Source organism: Lissotriton vulgaris, chromosome 5 (assembly GCF_964263255.1).
Source record: "Lissotriton vulgaris chromosome 5, aLisVul1.2, whole genome shotgun sequence".
Lineage (NCBI taxonomy): Eukaryota > Metazoa > Chordata > Amphibia > Caudata > Salamandridae > Lissotriton > Lissotriton vulgaris.
This window is the reverse complement of record NC_141693.1, coordinates 354,141,776-354,161,580: the sequence shown is the minus strand read 5'-3', so window position 1 is coordinate 354,161,580 and position 19,805 is coordinate 354,141,776.

The window sequence follows — 19,805 nt, the reverse complement described above, 5'->3', positions numbered from 1 at the left end:
TGTCTTGTCCTTCCAAGTTTTCTGGCACATTTAGAATCCTGAGGTTGTTTTTTCGAGCCTGATTTTCAAGTGACTCTAGTTTTTCCTTAGTGACTCTATCTGAGTCTCTCAATTTCCTGATTTCGGATTGGTTAGAGTCTACTTTTTTGTTGAGGGAAACCACCTCAGATTCCACCGCAGATACTCTGGCCCCTAAAGCGTTCAACTTTTGGTCTAAGGTCTCACAAACTTCTTGAATCTTGGTCTGGTTGGATTCAGATACCAAGAATTTCTCTCTCATCTCCCCCAAGACCTTCTCTATTAGGCTTTCCGTGAGTTTTCCTGTCTGAATGAGGAAGGTTTGTGGGGGGGGGACAGTTAGAGGCGCTTGTACCCGTTTCATTTGCGGTTAGTTGAGGAGGATTCTCTGGAACCTCTGGATTTTCATTGAGCGGGCATACACTACTAGTCGTTTCTGTACTCATTTTCGGAGATTTGCTGCTCTGACTTTCACGTTGTTCTTCAGTGTGGGGAGGTACGGTAAGAGGGCTTCTTTCTTCTAATCGCGGGGGTTGCTGTACTTTAAAGAAAGATCTCAGCGAAGGTGTGATTTTAAGTTTATGATCCGGGAGGGCTCCAGTCTTTTCTGATCTAGGTTTGGGCTGACGCTCTCGATTTGAGAGACCCTTCTTACTTTTTTTTTGTGTGTTTGTATCGGTACAGTTACTTGTTTTGATCGCTGAGGGAAGCTTTGTTTGGGGAATTGTCTATTTCTAAGGCAGTAGCTTGATTTTACCCTGCCTCCTTCCTCTACTTCTTGTTTTCCTGTTTGGTCCTTCCCCACTACCCTTTTTTCTGTTCTTTTTGAAAAGAAGTCTAATGTCTCTGAGCCACTTTCCCTTACACTGGCAGCATTTTTTACCTCTGTTCTTGGTGCACTCCCCTGTTCACTTCCCTTACACTCTTCAATTAAATCGAAAGCAATCCCCCCCTGGCTTTGTTCCTCCCCTCGTACCTGGTTCTTGGGGTTACAGCAGGAACTTAATTCCGTCCTCTTCTCTTTGTCTCCAGAGATCTTCGTGATTCCCTGACCCCACAACCCGATCTGTTCTCCTTCGGGAGTAAAGTACTGTAGTTGGGCCACTATATAACAATACTCAGTCTGGTGCCACCACACCCCCTGCTGTCCTAGGTCTCATTGATGTTGAAAGAGCCACTCTGCGTCTTCCCACCACCCATAAAAACTCTGTCACCTGTGCCTGTAACTTTTTAAACATCCCATCCGAGATCCAAACTGGTAGCACACCGAAATAACATAGGAGTCTCTGCCGTGTCACCATCTTTAATTAGACTAGTCTGCCTATAACAGATAGTGAAAGGGTCTCCCAGTTCAAAGCTGGCCTTCACTCCTCTCAGCGCTCTCCCCACGTTACCCTCAAGGAGGTCTGCTTGGTCATGATATATCTGGGTTCCCAAATTTGGTAAACATCAGTTCTCCCACTGCTCTCCCTCTATGTCCCGTGGTCCCTCTCTACTTTTCTTTGTAGGGAAGAGGCATGATTTCGCTCAACTAACTTTAAGGCCTGCCCCTCTCCAGCACGGCCAGAAATTCCCTAGCTCCCTGAAGTTCCTCTCCCCCATTACCCAGGAGGAGCAGCAAACCAACGGCATGTAATGCAATATGATGCGTATACCCATCGATTTCTAATCCCTGGTAGTAGCGCCCTAATCTTGCTCTGGCTGTCAAAGGCTCCATGGCCAAAGCAAATAGTAAAGATGATAGAGGACACCCCTGATACGTTCCTCTCTCAACTCAGTAAGAATCTGATATAAGTTTGCCCGTTTTACAGTAATGCCGTCCGTCCCACAAAATCAGAGCCCAACCCAAACCTGCTCATCACTCTAAACAGATATACGCCCATTCAAGGCTGTCAAAGGCCTTATCTATGTCTACTGCAAAAATCACCGCTTTCTCTTTACAATAGGAGTCGGCTTCGAGAATCTGCAGCAGCCTCCTAATGTTCGTCGCCGTATTTCTGGAGAGTATAAAATCTGTTTGGTCCTGATGTATGAAATCTACCATATGTGGGAGAAGGCGTGTAGCTAAGATTTTGCTGAAGATTTTATAGTCTAGGTTGAGCATAGACAGCGGCTGGTACGCCGACTTATCCGATGGGGGTTTCCCAGGTTTTAACAGTGGGATATTCACTTCTTCCCTCGTTGACCCAGGGGGCCTCCCCTCTTGCTCCGTCTGATGGTATATTTCCACAGATCAAGAGGCCAGCAGGTCAATATACGTGGAGTAAAACTGCACTGGGAGTCTATCTGTCCCTGGTGTTTCATTTCTGGCCATGTTTTTGATTGCAATTCTCACTTCCCCTATGTCTGTCTCTCTCCTTAGAGCCTCCGCTTCATCGTCGGTCACAACTGGCAACTATGTCTCCCAGAAACTCATTGACTTCCTGATCTGTCTGGAATATCCTACTTTAGTACAGTTTCATGTTGTATTTCAAGAAGCTATCATTGATATCTTACTGCTTGTAGCGGATATCCCCTCGTTCCTCCCTCATTTCTAGTATGACCAATCCTCTTCTGGCTGGGTTTGGTAGCCAGGCCAACATCGACCCAGTCATTTCCCTTTCAGTGTGGGCACGCGTTATGTACTTTTTATAGTCAAAGCAGCGTAATCTTTCTACGTGTTCAGCAACTGCTTCCTTAGCCGCTAATAGATCCTCCTGTTTATCCTTCCTATCTTTTCTCTCCCTCTCTATTTCCGATAGTTGCTGCTCTGCCTCTACAGTGTCCCTCATAAGTACTTTTCTTCTACTGCTTCCTATATGCACCTGCCTCATATCATAGCCTTAAAGGCCTCGCATTCAACTACTCGTGGCCGTCCCCGTATTCTCAAAATACAGTCTGATCGCTGTGCGTAGGGTTGCCTGGAAGACCTGATCTTCTAATGTCTCAGGTCTCAGGCTCCAGGTCGAATCTTTGGGCTATCCCTAGCCCAGGCCAACCCCACCAACAGTGGGTTATGATCTGAGATCGTTTTCGCCAAGTATTCACCCGATTACACACATGCTTGCACATCTAAAGAGCACAGTCTGAATCCAATCCAACATGTAGGTCATGTAGGGACAAGAAGAACAAGCAGTCCCTTTCCTCTGCGTGCTGTGCCCTCCAGGTGTCTATCAACCCCCATTGCTGTTGCCAATTCCTGCGGCCATCTGCTATTCTACGCAAGGTGAGTCTGTCTCAGGCGGATTGTAACGATCCAGTGTCACGTCGGTAATGCAATTGTAGTTCCCTAGACCCCCCCCCTCCATGATCACCGACCTCATCAATGCTGGTGCCAGCGTTCTAGAAAGATGGGTCAGGAAAGAGATCTGATCAGTGTTTGGCCCATAAGTGCTGTCTATCTTCACATCTTGAAAAAATACGAGTTAGTGCAGGGCTAGAGGGATGTTTAACGACCAAGCCTAAGTATTATCCCCCAAAGGAATCAACAAAAAACAACAAACTTAGGGGTCTAAATTGAGGATTCAACCGTAGTCCTCTACTCTTCAAAACCTTGTCAATAGTACAGAGGTATGAATGCAGTATGCTAACAAACCAGATCACCAGATGTGAAGAACCAGTAACGTGAGTCCCCCCTGGTGTAGGATTCCCATCAACGGTCTTGTGATGATCAATATTATCATTTGGTAGTCCTAATCGGGTATTGTGTCTCTAGATCATTGAGACCGGCATACCCCGAAAACCAGATAAGGGGTAGCGACCCACAATCACTTGGTACTACCACATGTTGTTGATGTGGTGGGAAGTGCAGTGTAAAAATATAATAAGTGGTGATTTTAAAAAAGGATAGGGAGCTCAACCCAGAAAACTTTAATAATTGTTTGCCCCTTCCTTGCTAAAAACAAGAACAGTGAAATATCGTCACCGCAGTACATACAAATAGCTGCGGGGAGACCAACATGTTTCAGCCACTCAGGGATTAGTCCTTCGGCTTTCGTCAGGGTCTCTGTTCTATACCAATACTACTGCATCAGTCGTGAATAAGGTGTTAAATAATATATGAAAAAAACACACAAGTGAAAAACCAACAAAGGATACAATTTTCCTTCAGTTGCTTAAACTCCTCTCTTCGGCACCTGGTTGAATGTGTACTATTTAGGGAGGACAAACGTACAGGAAAAACACAATCTATTACCCTGGTCTGTAAGCAGCATAATAACTTCTTTAACAACAATGTATATACCAGCTTATTTACTCACCCAGTGTGTCCGGGGAGTGGACCTCACCTCTTCCTGGACCTGGCTCAGGATATGTGAGACCCCCCTCTACAATAACAAAAACCGACTACGTCAGCTACACATACCGGGCAACCAAACATGTAGCTACTCTGGTAGTGTTTATGTCTACGTAATCTAAGGTATTCTGTATATGGAGTCAAATGGCCCCCATCGATAAGTTCACAACACACCTGCCCTCCATCTCCCTGCAAACTACAGGCTGAAGTAAACAAGGGTTCACATTATTACAAATATGTAGCGCAAAGCTAACAGAATGGCCTGCCCAAAGCGTCTAGCTGCTAAGGCAGGTAATCCTACCTGTCCGTCGGTGTCCCGGGCCGTGACTGAGTCAGGGGGAGGCACCATCCCCAAAGGATTCTGACTACTTCACAGTTTGGCCAGGGGACACTCAACCAATCACAACCAGTGAGGGAGGGGCTGGCCAAATCGCAGCCTCCTCACCTATCACCCTGTCTAAGTATTATATTAAAGTGAATGCCGCGTACCTCATTATTACCGCCTGCCCTTGATTACAGGACCAGACATCTCAACTGTCCCGCGCGGTGTTTACACTAGCAATGAGGCACTGGGCGCGTCCTCTCGCGAGAACGGGCCGATCTAGAACTACAAGATGACATCATGTCATAGATGATTGTAGTACTAGTCCACAACGCGGAAGGGATTCCGGATTGTTACTCCTAGCGTAGCCCAGAGCGATGTCACATGGGCCGCCTGAGCTCAGGACCGGCTGGGAAGTAACTCGGCCTGGATACAGTTAGCTTCCCACCCTGGGGGTATGCATATAACTGGATTCTGTCAAGCGCTCGTTCAACCATTAAAAAAGAAACTACACGATGACATCATGTCAAAAGTAAATGTAGTTTTTTATTCTGCTTCTGGTGAAGCGCTCGTTCAGCCAATACACAAGAACTACACGATGACATCATGTCAAGGAAAAGTGTAGTTTTTCATTCTACTACTGGTTGTGGGCTTCTGAACTGTGAACAGACTTTGCTAATAATCACAGGCAAGACGAGAACGTTCCAGCAGGCCTCAGAATTGCAAGTACAAAAAGGCCAAAATGACTAATTGCTAATTAGACATTGTCGGACGTAGTGCTCCACCGCAACTGGGCACGTTAGGAAAATTGGAAAAAATTGAATTAGAAATTTATAGACTACACGTGACTTGTGAGCTGGAATTAAGCGGTAAGTATACGCACATGACACACCCTGCTCAGGCACTGGAGCACATCCAGATAAGCAGGTGCACCGTCGTATGTGACAGGACGCTAAGTACTCTTTAAATACTCATTAGTTCTTGGGCTCAAAAATGCTGTCACCAGAAGCCAACTCGAACTGTCTCCCAACGGGAATAATACTGTTAAGTGAGGGGACAAATCCTCTGATTTACAGTGAAAGTCGCGCAAAGTGCTATTCATAGGGGCACGCATCAACTTGATCAAGACAAAGAGACCCACGGAATGTCATCGTTCAGCCCTTGTTTGTGTGTCCCCAATTTGAACACCCACCTTTGTTCACGAACGAACAGGTATCTGGACACGTCACTCACATGGGGGGGAATGTACGGTTTCTCGAGAACATGCCATTTGAAATCTGTTTCGGCATGGTTACACGTGAGGAAGTGCTTCGTGAGTTTGGAGACATCTTTCCTGCAACGGAAAGTGCTCTTATGTTCCTGCATCCTCACACGTACCTTCCTCGTGGTCATACCCACGTATCTTTCATTACATGTGCACGTGATGAGGTAAATAAGGTTGGTGCTGTTGCAGTTCGTAAACTGCCGCAGCTCCCAAGGCTTATCTGTACCAATGTCCACACTCGTGACTTTCATTGTTAGAGGGCAAATGGAGCAACCTCCGCAAGGATGATGCCCTATTACTGGCGGGAGATCCCATAGGGTACCTAGTTCTCTCCTGGGTGTGCTCTTGGGACGTGTATGTACCAGGCGGTCCCTCAGGTTGGTAGAGCGTTTGAAAGCGAACAGAGGAAAGGCGATCTTCTCTTTGCCACTGTTCAGAATTTTCCAATGTTTTCTGATCATTTTTTGGACCAAGTTCGATTTGGTGTTGAAAGTGCTCACTAGAGTGAGGCGATCCAATGGAGGTTTCTCTATGCGTGGTTCCAAGAGGGCAGCCCGATGGTTGTTCGCTGCTCGTTTATATGAACGTTGGATCAATTTCTTGGGGTAGTGTCTCTCTCTCAGCTGTTCAGAAAGTTCCTCTGCATGGAGTTTGAAAGTGTCTGGGGTAGAACAGTTCCGATGGACCCGGAGAAACTGTCCAAAGGGCAGATTGTCCCTCAGAGACTTAGGATGTTGACTCTCATACAGGAGCAATGAATTCCTCGCCATTGGTTTTTTGTACAATTCACTCTCCAGGCCCGTTGAGGTGCTGTAAATAGAGAGATCCAGGAATGGGAGTCTGTCTTTACTCATTTCCATCGTGAAGCGGAGGTAGTTATTCTTGCTGTTTAGCCATTCATGAAATTGTCCAGCCGATTCACTAGTCCCTCTCCACACCATCAGGATATCATCAATATACCTTTTCCACCAAACAATGGATGGAAAGAAGGGATTGGTGGGATGTAAAACTGTCGACTGTTCAAATTGGTGGACATAGAGATTCGCCAGCGATGGGGCAAAAATGCTGCCCATGCTGGTCCCAGAGACTTGATGGTAGATCTGGTCCTCGAACATAAAAAAGTTCTCTTTCATGGCTATGGTTGCTAGAGCCATAATGAACGGTACGGGATGCGACCCTGGATACCATCAGGTCCATCCTGGGGGAATCGGAACTGAATTCCATCACTCCCGTACCGTTCATTATGGCTCTAGCAACCATAGCCATGAAAGAGAACTTTTTTATGTTCGAGGACCAGATCTACCATCAAGTCTCTGGGACCAGCATGGGCAGCATTTTTGCCCCATCGCTGGCGAATCTCTATGTCCACCAATTTGAACAGTCGACAGTTTTACATCCCACCAATCCCTTCTTTCCATCCATTGTTTGGTGGAAAAGGTATATTGATGATATCCTGATGGTGTGGAGAGGGACTAGTGAATCGGCTGGACAATTTCATGAATGGCTAAACAGCAAGAATAACTACCTCCGCTTCACGATGGAAATGAGTAAAGACAGACTCCCATTCCTGGATCTCTCTATTTACAGCACCTCGACGGGCCTGGAGAGTGAATTGTACAAAAAACCAATGGCGAGGAATTCATTGCTCCTGTATGAGAGTCAACATCCTAAGTCTCTGAGGGACAATCTGCCCTTTGGACAGTTTCTCCGGGTCCATCGGAACTGTTCTACCCCAGACACTTTCAAACTCCATGCAGAGGAACTTTCTGAACAGCTGAGAGAGAGACACTACCCCAAGAAATTGATCCAACGTTCATATAAACGAGCAGCGAACAACCATCGGGCTGCCCTCTTGGAACCACGCATAGAGAAACCTCCATTGGATCGCCTCACTCTAGTGAGCACTTTCAACACCAAATCGAACTTGGTCCAAAAAATGATCAGAAAACATTGGAAAATTCTGAACAGTGGCAAAGAGAAGATCGCCTTTCCTCTGTTCGCTTTCAAACGCTCTACCAACCTGAGGGACCGCCTGGTACATACACGTCCCAAGAGCACACCCAGGAGAGAACTAGGTACCCTATGGGATCTCCCGCCAGTAATAGGGCATCATCCTTGCGGAGGTTGCTCCATTTGCCCTCTAACAATGAAAGTCACGAGTGTGGACATTGGTACAGATAAGCCTTGGGAGCTGCGGCAGTTTACGAACTGCAACAGCACCAACCTTATTTACCTCATCACGTGCACATGTAATGAAAGATACGTGGGTATGACCACGAGGAAGGTACGTGTGAGGATGCAGGAACATAAGAGCACTTTCCGTTGCAGGAAAGATGTCTCCAAACTCACGAAGCACTTCCTCACGTGTAACCATGCCGAAACAGATTTCAAATGGCATGTTCTCGAGAAACCGTACATTCCCCCCCATGTGAGTGACGTGTCCAGATACCTGTTCGTTCGTGAACAAAGGTGGGTGTTCAAATTGGGGACACACAAACAAGGGCTGAACGATGACATTCCGTGGGTCTCTTTGTCTTGATCAAGTTGATGCGTGCCCCTATGAATAGCACTTTGCGCGACTTTCACTGTAAATCAGAGGATTTGTCCCCTCACTTAACAGTATTATTCCCGTTGGGAGACAGTTCGAGTTGGCTTCTGGTGACAGCATTTTTGAGCCCAAGAACTAATGAGTATTTAAAGAGTACTTAGCGTCCTGTCACATACGACGGTGCACCTGCTTATCTGGATGTGCTCCAGTGCCTGAGCAGGGTGTGTCATGTGCGTATACTTACCGCTTAATTCCAGCTCACAAGTCACGTGTAGTCTATAAATTTCTAATTCAATTTTTTCCAATTTTCCTAACGTGCCCAGTTGCGGTGGAGCACTACGTCCGACAATGTCTAATTAGCAATTAGTCATTTTGGCCTTTTTGTACTTGCAATTCTGAGGCCTGCTGGAACGTTCTCGTCTTGCCTGTGATTATTAGCAAAGTCTGTTCACAGTTCAGAAGCCCACAACCAGTAGTAGAATGAAAAACTACACTTTTCCTTGACATGATGTCATCGTGTAGTTCTTGTGTATTGGCTGAACGAGCGCTTCACCAGAAGCAGAATAAAAAACTACATTTACTTTTGACATGATGTCATCGTGTAGTTTCTTTTTTAATGGTTGAACGAGCGCTTGACAGAATCCAGTTATATGCATACCCCCAGGGTGGGAAGCTAACTGTATCCAGGCCGAGTTACTTCCCAGCCGGTCCTGAGCTCAGGCGGCCCATGTGACATCGCTCTGGGCTACGCTAGGAGTAACAATCCGGAATCCCTTCCGCGTTGTGGACTAGTACTACAATCATCTATGACATGATGTCATCTTGTAGTTCTAGATCGGCCCGTTCTCGCGAGAGGACGCGCCCAGTGCCTCATTGCTAGTGTAAACACCGCGCGGGACAGTTGAGATGTCTGGTCCTGTAATCAAGGGCAGGCGGTAATAATGAGGTACGCGGCATTCACTTTAATATAATACTTAGACAGGGTGATAGGTGAGGAGGCTGCGATTTGGCCAGCCCCTCCCTCACTGGTTGTGATTGGTTGAGTGTCCCCTGGCCAAACTGTGAAGTAGTCAGAATCCTTTGGGGATGGTGCCTCCCCCTGACTCAGTCACGGCCCGGGACACCGACGGACAGGTAGGATTACCTGCCTTAGCAGCTAGACGCTTTGGGCAGGCCATTCTGTTAGCTTTGCGCTACATATTTGTAATAATGTGAACCCTTGTTTACTTCAGCCTGTAGTTTGCAGGGAGATGGAGGGCAGGTGTGTTGTGAACTTATCGATGGGGGCCATTTGACTCCATATACAGAATACCTTAGATTACGTAGACATAAACACTACCAGAGTAGCTACATGTTTGGTTGCCCGGTATGTGTAGCTGACGTAGTCGGTTTTTGTTATTGTAGAGCGGGGTCTCACATATCCTGAGCCAGGTCCAGGAAGAGGTGAGGTCCACTCCCCGGACACACTGGGTGAGTAAATAAGCTGGTATATACATTGTTGTTAAAGAAGTTATTATGCTGCTTACAGACCAGGGTAATAGATTGTGTTTTTCCTGTACGTTTGTCCTCCCTAAATAGTACACATTCAACCAGGTGCCGAAGAGAGGAGTTTAAGCAACTGAAGGAAAATTGTATCCTTTGTTGGTTTTTCACTTGTGTGTTTTTTTCATATATTATTTAACACCTTATTCACGACTGATGCAGTAGTATTGGTATAGAACAGAGACCCTGACGAAAGCCGAAGGACTAATCCCTGAGTGGCTGAAACATGTTGGTCTCCCCGCAGCTATTTGTATGTACTGCGGTGACGATATTTCACTGTTCTTGTTTTTAGCAAGGAAGGGGCAAACAATTATTAAAGTTTTCTGGGTTGAGCTCCCTATCCTTTTTTAAAATCACCACTTATTATATTTTTACACTGCACTTCCCACCACATCAACAACATGTGGTAGTACCAAGTGATTGTGGGTCGCTACCCCTTATCTGGTTTTCGGGGTATGCCGGTCTCAATGATCTAGAGACACAATACCCGATTAGGACTACCAAATGATAATATTGATCATCACAAGACCGTTGATGGGAATCCTACACCAGGGGGGACTCACGTTACTGGTTCTTCACATCTGGTGATCTGGTTTGTTAGCATACTGCATTCATACCTCTGTACTATTGACAAGGTTTTGAAGAGTAGAGGACTACGGTTGAATCCTCAATTTAGACCCCTAAGTTTGTTGTTTTTTATCTTCACATCTTTCCCGTCCGACTTGCCCAGCAAAATTACATATCTTCCGTCCGGATCTAGTATTTACTTGGTGCATTGAAACTGCACTCACGCTCTCACCCTCACAAGGACTCCCCTGGTACATGCTGAATAGTTAGTGTAATACACTTACCCTCTCCATCTACGCTGCAGTGCAGCTCCCTCTTACGCTGTTATGTGTCTCTTGAAGCATAGTTGTTTGGGTCCCCTTCTCGTCAAATATACATGGATCTTAGGCCGTTTCGTGATGGAATGCATCCCCCCACATTCCATGTGATGCACTTAAGGTCTATAGGGGATACCATTGAGATAATTCCTTCTTGCCTATACAATTTTCCGTACCCCAGACACGCCTTGTCCCTGAAAGTAACACCCTATAGAAACTAACTCCTCCTCCCCAGGACAGGTAAAGGTAGTCCCGATCCTAACTAAACAAAGAAAATACAAAAAAGAATTCTCATAGCGTTGGATTGAAAAGCTTATCCATTTGTTCCGGAAGCCCTATCAGCCACGCATCCCCTGCTATTTTGTTCAAATCTGTAGCCCCACCCCTCATAATGCCCACCATATTGTCTCTTCTCCTGCGTTCGTCATATCTTCCTCACCTTCCGCTTTGCCTCCGCTAGTTAATGATCTAATAGCAGTCATGTCTTCTCTACGTGTACTTCACATTTTAGACGTCATCCACAGACTTCGGCGTTTCTTCGTTCGCCCTCGTTGCGAGTGAACCATCTGACCTGTCCCACTCCTGACCACTTTTGCTTGAGCCGGGTCTAGAACAACCCCAAACCCCCACCCCCCCGGGCTTAGATCTGCCATTGCTCGGAGGAGGACTTTGTGTTTTTCAGCTCTGACTTCTGCCCAGGAGGGCACCCCTGGCTGCATTTTGTACTGTACCCTTCTTTGGCGCCGGTCCTGGTGAGGATCCTCGTCGTTCTTGTGTCGGTCTAGAGTCCAGCCTTTCCTATGCCTCCTGCGGCGTATGGAAGAACAGCGCCCCTGCTTGGTCAGTTGCTCTCAATCGAGCTGGAAACATTATTGCATATGGGACCTGTGGTTGCCTCAGTTTCCTGTTGACCGCTGGGAAGGAAGCTCTCTGTCATGGCACTTCTCTAGTACAGTCAGGGAGTATCATCACTCTTCTGTTTCCCAGTTGCAGTTTTTTTTCCTGCTAGTTTGCTGAAGAATATGGTCCCAGTCCCGGTCCCTGTAGTGTAGGAGCTGTGCCACTATAGGTCTCGGGGGAGGGGGCGGCTTTGGGGATCCTGGCTGGGACCCTGTGCCTCCTCTAAAGGGCATAGAAGGGTCAGAGCCCCTCTGGTGCTACCTCTGACTTAATCCAGTCTTCCAGGAATGTCACCATGTCGCTACCCTCTTCTCTTTCTGGCATCCCCACTATACCCAGATTATTTCTGCAAAATCTCCCCTCGCTGTCCTCTGCCCTGACTTCAAGGGTCCTCAGTTTGGTTTCAATGTACTTAAGCGATTTTTGTAGATCTATCACTGTTTTGGGTAGGTCTATAATCGTCTTTTCCGTGGCTTCTACTCTCTTTTAACTTGCGGTGGTCATATTTCACGAGGTTCAAGTCCTTTCCTATTGCATCTGTTTTGATTTCTATGGCTTCTCAGGAGGCCGTAATGGCTTGCATTATATTTGTCAGGGTGGGTTTTGAAGGGCACAGCATCTTTCTCCAACTCATGGCCTTCATCATAGTCATCTGTCTGATTGCCGCCACCCTCTATGCTGAGGGCACTAAACCCCCTGCGTTTCAGGACTTTCCCCATCTATGTCGCTAAGTCTACGCCTCCCAAGTCAGGGTATCTCAGAGTGGGGTCCATCGCCCCTTATTGATTCTTATCACTCTTTGTGGCCTTGACCAGCGTACTTCTGTATTGCTTCCACTGCCCACTCTTACTATAGCCCTGCTTCGCCAGCTACCAAACAGTTCAGCACCACTTTTGCATTTCTTGGTGGTTTTCTGCCCCCCACTAACAGGCAATCCTTACTCTCCGGGTGCCTCAAGACATAATCTCATCTATTGCACACTGTCCAGCCTACCCCTTCCTGGAGCTGGCTAATCACTATGATCGCGCCTCTTTGTTTCTCATGCAAGTCTCTACCTCCTCAGTTCCTCTGTGCTTCCACGTGGAAGTCATAGCCCCTTTGCAGTAACCGCAATCCTCCTGGGCTCAACGACACCCACTGTCTGGCCTATTCACGTTTGGTCCCAGTCTGTGCTCTAGAGGGATCGCTGAAATTGCCTGTCCTGGTCCCCCATTTCAGTGCATGCGCTGCCCCTGCTGCCCAGCTGACCATCTTAACTCACTGCGTCACAAGGCCCAACTTCTCCCGATAGCGCTGTTTTCACTGGCTCCTCCCTTTCTCTCCACACCGGTTACAGGGTCATTCAGGACCCCCTGCGTATTTCTCCGTTCGGGTTTCGCATGTAGCCTCTGTCACCACCACAGAGGTTCCGCTCTCACCGTCTCAGCCCCGCCCAGCGGCTCTGTGCTCTGCAGCTTCCCTCCCTCACTTCGCCAGTATGTCGCCGCCAGAGGTCTGCCCACACTCGCTCCGCCTCTTGTGGGTGTTCACCAACGTCCGGCGCCGCCGCTGCGGATTGTCTCCGCTGCTTGCCTCCGCAGTAGATAGTCAATAATGGGGCATTTCTTGGTCGCAACCCTCCAGACTCTGCCACTTCACCCCACCATGGCCGCCATCTCACCTTTCGCTTCACTGGCGTCTTCTCTGATCGGGCCCATTACGGCTTTGCATGCGACCCGTAATCTCCTCATAAACATGCACCCACGCTCCAGGATATTTCCGCCACACAGTCCACTCTTAATTAGAGGGTCTGGGGCTCAGGATTATGTAGGGCGGGGGATGCTTGGGCCAGAGCTCCCTAGCCCACTCCAGTCTACATCGGCTTTAAGTCACCCCCGCTTGATGTCAGAAGAGCGTTATTGTGTACTATACTGAAAGGACAAATGTTTTTCGTAAAACAAAACAACTGTTTGTTGCATTTGCTACACCTTACAGAGGCAATCCTATTTCTAAATCTGGTTTTCCAAGATGGATCATTCAATAGATTCAAACTTGCTATGATTAAGCTAAAAGAACTTTATCTATACCTCCTAGAGCACATTCCACTCATTAAATAGGAGTATCTATGGCCTTTTTAGGTAACATCCCTATAGCTGACATTTGTAAGGCAGCAACATGGTCTATACCACACACATTTACCAAGCACTGTTCTGTGGATGTGGTAGCACACCAAGAAGCCAATGTAGGGCAAGCAGTGCTAAAGACACTTTTTCAAACAACTACAACACCTACCAGTTAGCCACCGCTTTGGGAGAATACTGCTACATGGTCTATGCACAGCATGTGTATCTACGGCACACATGCCTCTAACGGATTATGTTACTTAGTAAGCATCTGTTCTTAGCATGTAGAGCTGTAGATTCACATGCGCTCTCCCACCTCTCCGGGCACCTGTATTTGTTGCAGTTCTCATTTTTTACATTACACATGCATGGACATCTCTGTACTACACTTACTCCATTCTCACCCTCTTGCGGGAAAACAATCTAACAATGGGGTTGATGCCCTTGCGTACTATTACCAATAAGGAGGAGTCACCTACCTTGTAACTGGGAAAGAAGAAAAATAACTTGCAAACATCCGGACCCAACACTAGATGGCAGGAGTATGCAAAACATGTGAATCTACAGCTCTACATGCCAAGAACAGATGCTTATTGGGTAAGTAACATAATCCTTTCTTGGCTACAGTGTCTTTATAATTTAATGAAGGTACAGGTCCTGCTTCTTGTTCCCTATCCTCCAAAAAAGCCATATTGAACCACAAACCACTTGTGATTAAAGGTTCTATAAACCTTTATAAAATTTGAATAACTTACTGGGAATGCTGCCCAGAATTGGCGTCTTGTGGGCAACGCTATAGTAGAAACATTTTATTATTTCATCCAGTAAGAAGGGGGAGCATTATTTTTATTGTATCCTAAATGAATTCTAGAGCTGATTGCAACTTGGGAAAATCGTGTATCTGAAAGAAAGTTAGTTATAGATTCCTTACCTTAGAACTACCCCTAGACGACTGGATCCAGAAAGTTTTTTCATCAGCAGTACCCCTGCGTGTCGGAAGGTGGCATCAGTCGACTCCGTGTTCGTCGTCCGTGTCGTGGTTGCCGGGATGATGTCACGTAGCTACTTAGACGCCACCCTTGTGCGCTGACGTCAGTTCTTTCTTTTTCCACGCCAGCAAGCGCAGATCCGAAGAGAGCTGTACCCCCCGTAGATTTTTGACTGAACTTTTTCTCGACTTTTGTTGACTTAGTTGTTGTTTTAGTCCATCTACCCCTGGTGCATGAGGGATGCCCGGCTTTGAGGCTTGCAGTTCCTGTAACCGACTCTAGTCTGTGACGGACCCGCACCGCGTGTGTCTTTACTGCCTGGAGGGCGACCACGACCCAAGTTGTGCTCCGACTGCCAGACCATGGCCCCAAAGTCTTTGCGGGAGCGGTCCCGAAAGCTACTCAAGGCCCGGCAGTCGGCTCTGCGTCGCTCGAGGTCCCGGTTGCGTAGGAGGTCGAGGGACTGGTCGCAGTGCCAACACCATTCTTCCTCTAAGTCTTCGCAGTCGGGGTCATGTAAGTCGAAGCACTAAAAAGTTGTGTAGTTCCGATAATACCCTTTCATGCAGGACCTACACTGTTTACGGTTAACATATAATGTGGGCTTGGTGGCAAACTAAGTCTGTACACCCCCACCAAATATGTCAGCCTATGTTTTCGCATTAACTAGCTCGCAGTGCCACTAGAATCTCCTCCGAGAGATTAGTTTGTTTAACTTCAGAACATAATAACCTCAGACTCGTGGAAACAATATACTACTTTTCACCCAGTCACTTGTGTTTGCTTGTTTTGCTCTCAGAGAGATACACAGAAGAAACAGTTGAGCGTGTTTACAATAAGTGTTTATTGTACCATAGTTCTTCTCATGTAAAATAAGTGCGCTGCTACAACTATAATACAGTAGCAGAGATATAGAACCAGCAGCACAGTGAATAAGACGAAATATTGTTGTACCATTTTGTAATAGTCATGAACCTACCTCATGTGCTCTCCCTTTGAGCCGCTACATAACTGTCCTCTCAGGCTTCTCACTTTGACAACTGCCTTTCTGGTGGCCATCACCTCTGCAAACAGAGTGAGTGAACAACAAGCTCTTTTTTTCTAAGCCTCCCTTTCTGGCTGTGCATCCAGGCAAGGTCGTCCTGAGAACTAGACTTTGCTTTCTTCCCAAGGTGGTTACTTCTTTCCACATTCGCCAAACCATCACTTTGCCCACCTTCTTTCCGTCTACGCATCCTTCAAAAGAGAAAGAGATGCTCCACTGTCTGGATCCAAAACGTGCGTTTTCCTTCTACTTGGATAGCACCAAACAGTTCCGGGTGGACGACCAGCTCTTTGTTGGTTACGTGGGCTCTAAGAAAGGTTGGGCCGTGCACAAATTAACCATCTCCAGTTGGGTCGTTCTGTGCATCAAAGCCTGCTACTCTGGCAAAGAAGGAGCCTCTAGAGGGGCTGTGCGCCCATTCCATCAGGGCAATGGCAGTAACTACTGCTTTGGGATGAGAAGTCCCCCTGAATGACATCTGTCAGGCAGCTATGTGGCCATCGCTGCACACGTTCACCAAACACTTCTGCCTAGACAGCCAAGTCCGGAGAAACTGCTTCTTTGGCCGTTCTGTTCTCCAGGACTTTCTGGTGTGAACTTGGTTTGCAGACCCACCTCTAGGGTTGGTATTGCTGGGGTATCTATTATAAGGTAAGGAATCTATAAATTACTGTTTCTTTTAGATGAACAAGTTACTTACCTTCGCTAATGATATATCTGTAAGAAACATAGGATAGTTATAGATTCCTTACCGACCCACCAATCCTCCCCGTTCTGCGAACTGACTTCTAGGGTTAAGGCAGTGGTTCCCAAACTTTTTTGACCCACGGCTTCCTTGACCTAATGGTGAAGTACTGGGTTTTTAAGAACCCAGCGGTGCCAGGGAACACACCCTAAGACTTCGAGTCCTTCCCGTTTCAGACTACAGAAACACAGAGTCTTCTTGGTGAAGTCAAAGATCGTATTTATTGGCTGCAACCAGTAACAGGTATCCTAGAAGTACAACATGGTGTATATTCTCAGGAGACTGCTCAATCTTACAAAGCCAGCCTTCTCTTTTTATACAAAATATTATGCTTTAGGCAAACATTCCTTATTTTACAGTTGACCATTCACATATTTTCACTACAAAGAAAAAGCTGAGTCATGATGACAAGCCCATATTTCAGTTTATCCAGCCCACAATCAATTACCCAGCAAGGCCCAGTATTTTCATCAGATATTCCCGGACCCCCAATAAAAACGGGCACCTCCTCCTCGTAAAGCAAGTCATAAAGAAAGAAACAGGGACAGGTGTGTGTAAGATTAGGCATGGTTTGTGTGCGATGAAAGGTTTATGATATGTTGTGCCTTGATACTAATCTCATTCGGCCACTGGGAAAGGAACTGGCAGAACAGGTTTGGCTTCAGGCAGTGGAGTCAGCTTGCCCAGGTCACAGAGGAGTTAGCAAAGGTGTACGTGTCCTTCAGCCTCGTTTTTGGCCTTAGTCATTTGGCCTATGTGAGGGTAATCACAAAATGGCTGCCGTTCACAAAATGGAACTCGAGGGTTCAGGACGGAAACTCTTATTTCAGGGTGATTTCGTCACCCGAATATGACGAAAATGCTTGTGCATAGTATTCTAATCATTCTCGGTCTGCTGACACCAAAATCGTCATGATACGACGATGTTTATAACACGGGTCCAGAATTTTCAGTACCACAGACCTTCCTTTTGCCCTTACATAGGCAATAACCTATACTCGCGCTAATCTGAGTCCAGGTCTATATTCATAAAGTCATTGAGATGTTGCTGTAGCATCATTCTATTACTTAGCTCGTTTCTTGATACAGGTTTCCTTACACACGATGTAGCACAGAGGCCACATATTGCAGGAGCACACTGTACACACAGACAGAACAGGAAAAGAATGGCTAAGATCATCCCAATGACTATCAGAATCTTCCATCCCCAGGCAGATATCAGTTCCCAGAACCACCCCATCAATGACCAATCTCCTTTATCCACGTGAATAGATTCAGAGATCTTATGTAGTTTGGAAATGGCCTGGTAGACTGTAGGAGCGTTATCTGGGATGAAAACACAGCAACTTGATTGGATCACTTTACATACCCCACCTCGGTCTGCAAGTATGACGTCTAATGCGACCCTGTTCTGAAGTCGTAAGGCGATCCGACTGGAGCTCAGCAGTCAAATTACTAAGGGCACCGGCGGTTTCAACTACAGTGGATTCAACCACCCTTGTCAATTGCCTTATGTTCCTGCTGTTAACCATAGGTCCCCAAAACGGCAGAAAACCCTTTACGAAATCTCCAAATTCTTGTCCTGCAGTGTCTTCTTTACTGATGACACCTCTAACTATAATTGTCTTATGGTAATCTGCCGCGGCCGTGTAGGTGGGAGGCAACAGGAACGAAACAAAACATGTGCCCGAGAAGTCAGGGGGCAACCATGTATAGGCTCTATCATGGCAGATGAAATAGGTACCCTTAGCTGCTAGAAAGGAAGGGGAAATTTGAGACGCTAAAACATATGTTTCAGTGCAGACACTTTTCCCTAACTGAGCTCTGGGATTTTTGCCATTACCTTGCAGACATAGGTGACCCTGATGGGGTACAATCCAAATCGGGGAGGATCTCTTTGCTCGCTGGTTCTCACTCAGAGTAACTCCATATCCTGTTACATTCCATCTAGCGTAAGCTTGTAACTCATCTCTGGAAATCGTTCTATACGAGTCAATGTTTCTGCTCATATTTGTGATTCCCACTACCAATGCCTTGTTGCTCGAGTTACTTCTCGTGGAACGTGGGGGATATGGTTCGATGGCATATATAAACATCGTCTGAAACGCCCACAAAGAACCATTGTAACTAAATGGTAAGACCAAGTATGGGATACCCTTATCTGTCGTATGTGGCGTAAGACCACACACCCAACGATTAGTTGTGTTCACTACTAATTGGTGTTGGTGTAAAAGTTGAATGAAGGAGTTTTTGATAAACTCTAATCTTCTAGTGGACTCATGTTCAGGCAGAGGGTGAAAAGAATGCGAGGAAACAGTAGAAGGAGGTATGGGCTGTGTAGTGGGTGCAAATGTCACTTGAAAAGAGAATAAAACATAGCCTATTAAAAACGTCATTACACTAAGCAAAATGAAAATACATAATATCAAAAATTGTTTCTTTGTCATCAATATACACATTCTGGCTTTAAAGTCCATCTGTTTGGCAGGTCTCTCCATCTCGAAAAACTCCATCCTCTCTAATTGCTGCTCGCGGTGGTAGGGTGTTCTATGCTAAGGAATGCTTCTGTCAGTCCAGGGCAACTCCCTTAGACCGACCAGAACTGTCGACCTAACGTCTTCAGCTGTACTCCAAACACTTGGGCAACCACGACCCTACAGCTGAACCCGGATGGCGGTTCGAAAAACAAAAATAAGAAAGTTTCTCAGATGAGAGAGCTGCACTTTCAAAAATAGAAAAAAAAGATTTTTTTTTTATTTGTCCATAGTTCTCGGCCTCAAATTATAACGGCTTTTTCCAGGTACTGTCTGGTTCTGGAACAAGAGTTCAGGCTCTGTAGTGTTCAATCGAATTGACGGTGGCACAGCTTCTTGCAAAAGATTGTCACTTTCTCGTTCAGAAATTGTTCCTTTTACACGTGCTTCGCTAAAAGGCAGAAAACGAGGCACAGTCTCAGTCTCAGAGTCAGCGATCCCCTCCTGGACCCACCGGTCGTACGGTAGAGGCAAAGGGACCCTCTTGCAGTGTACGCCGTGGATCCAGTTCTTTTTCCCTTCCACTCGAACAGTTGATCTTGTTGAGAGAAGGACGAGGTGGGGGCCGGTCCAACGGGACTGGTCATTCTTTGTCCGCTGGAAGTTCTTGACCAGCACCCATGATCCAGGATCGATAGG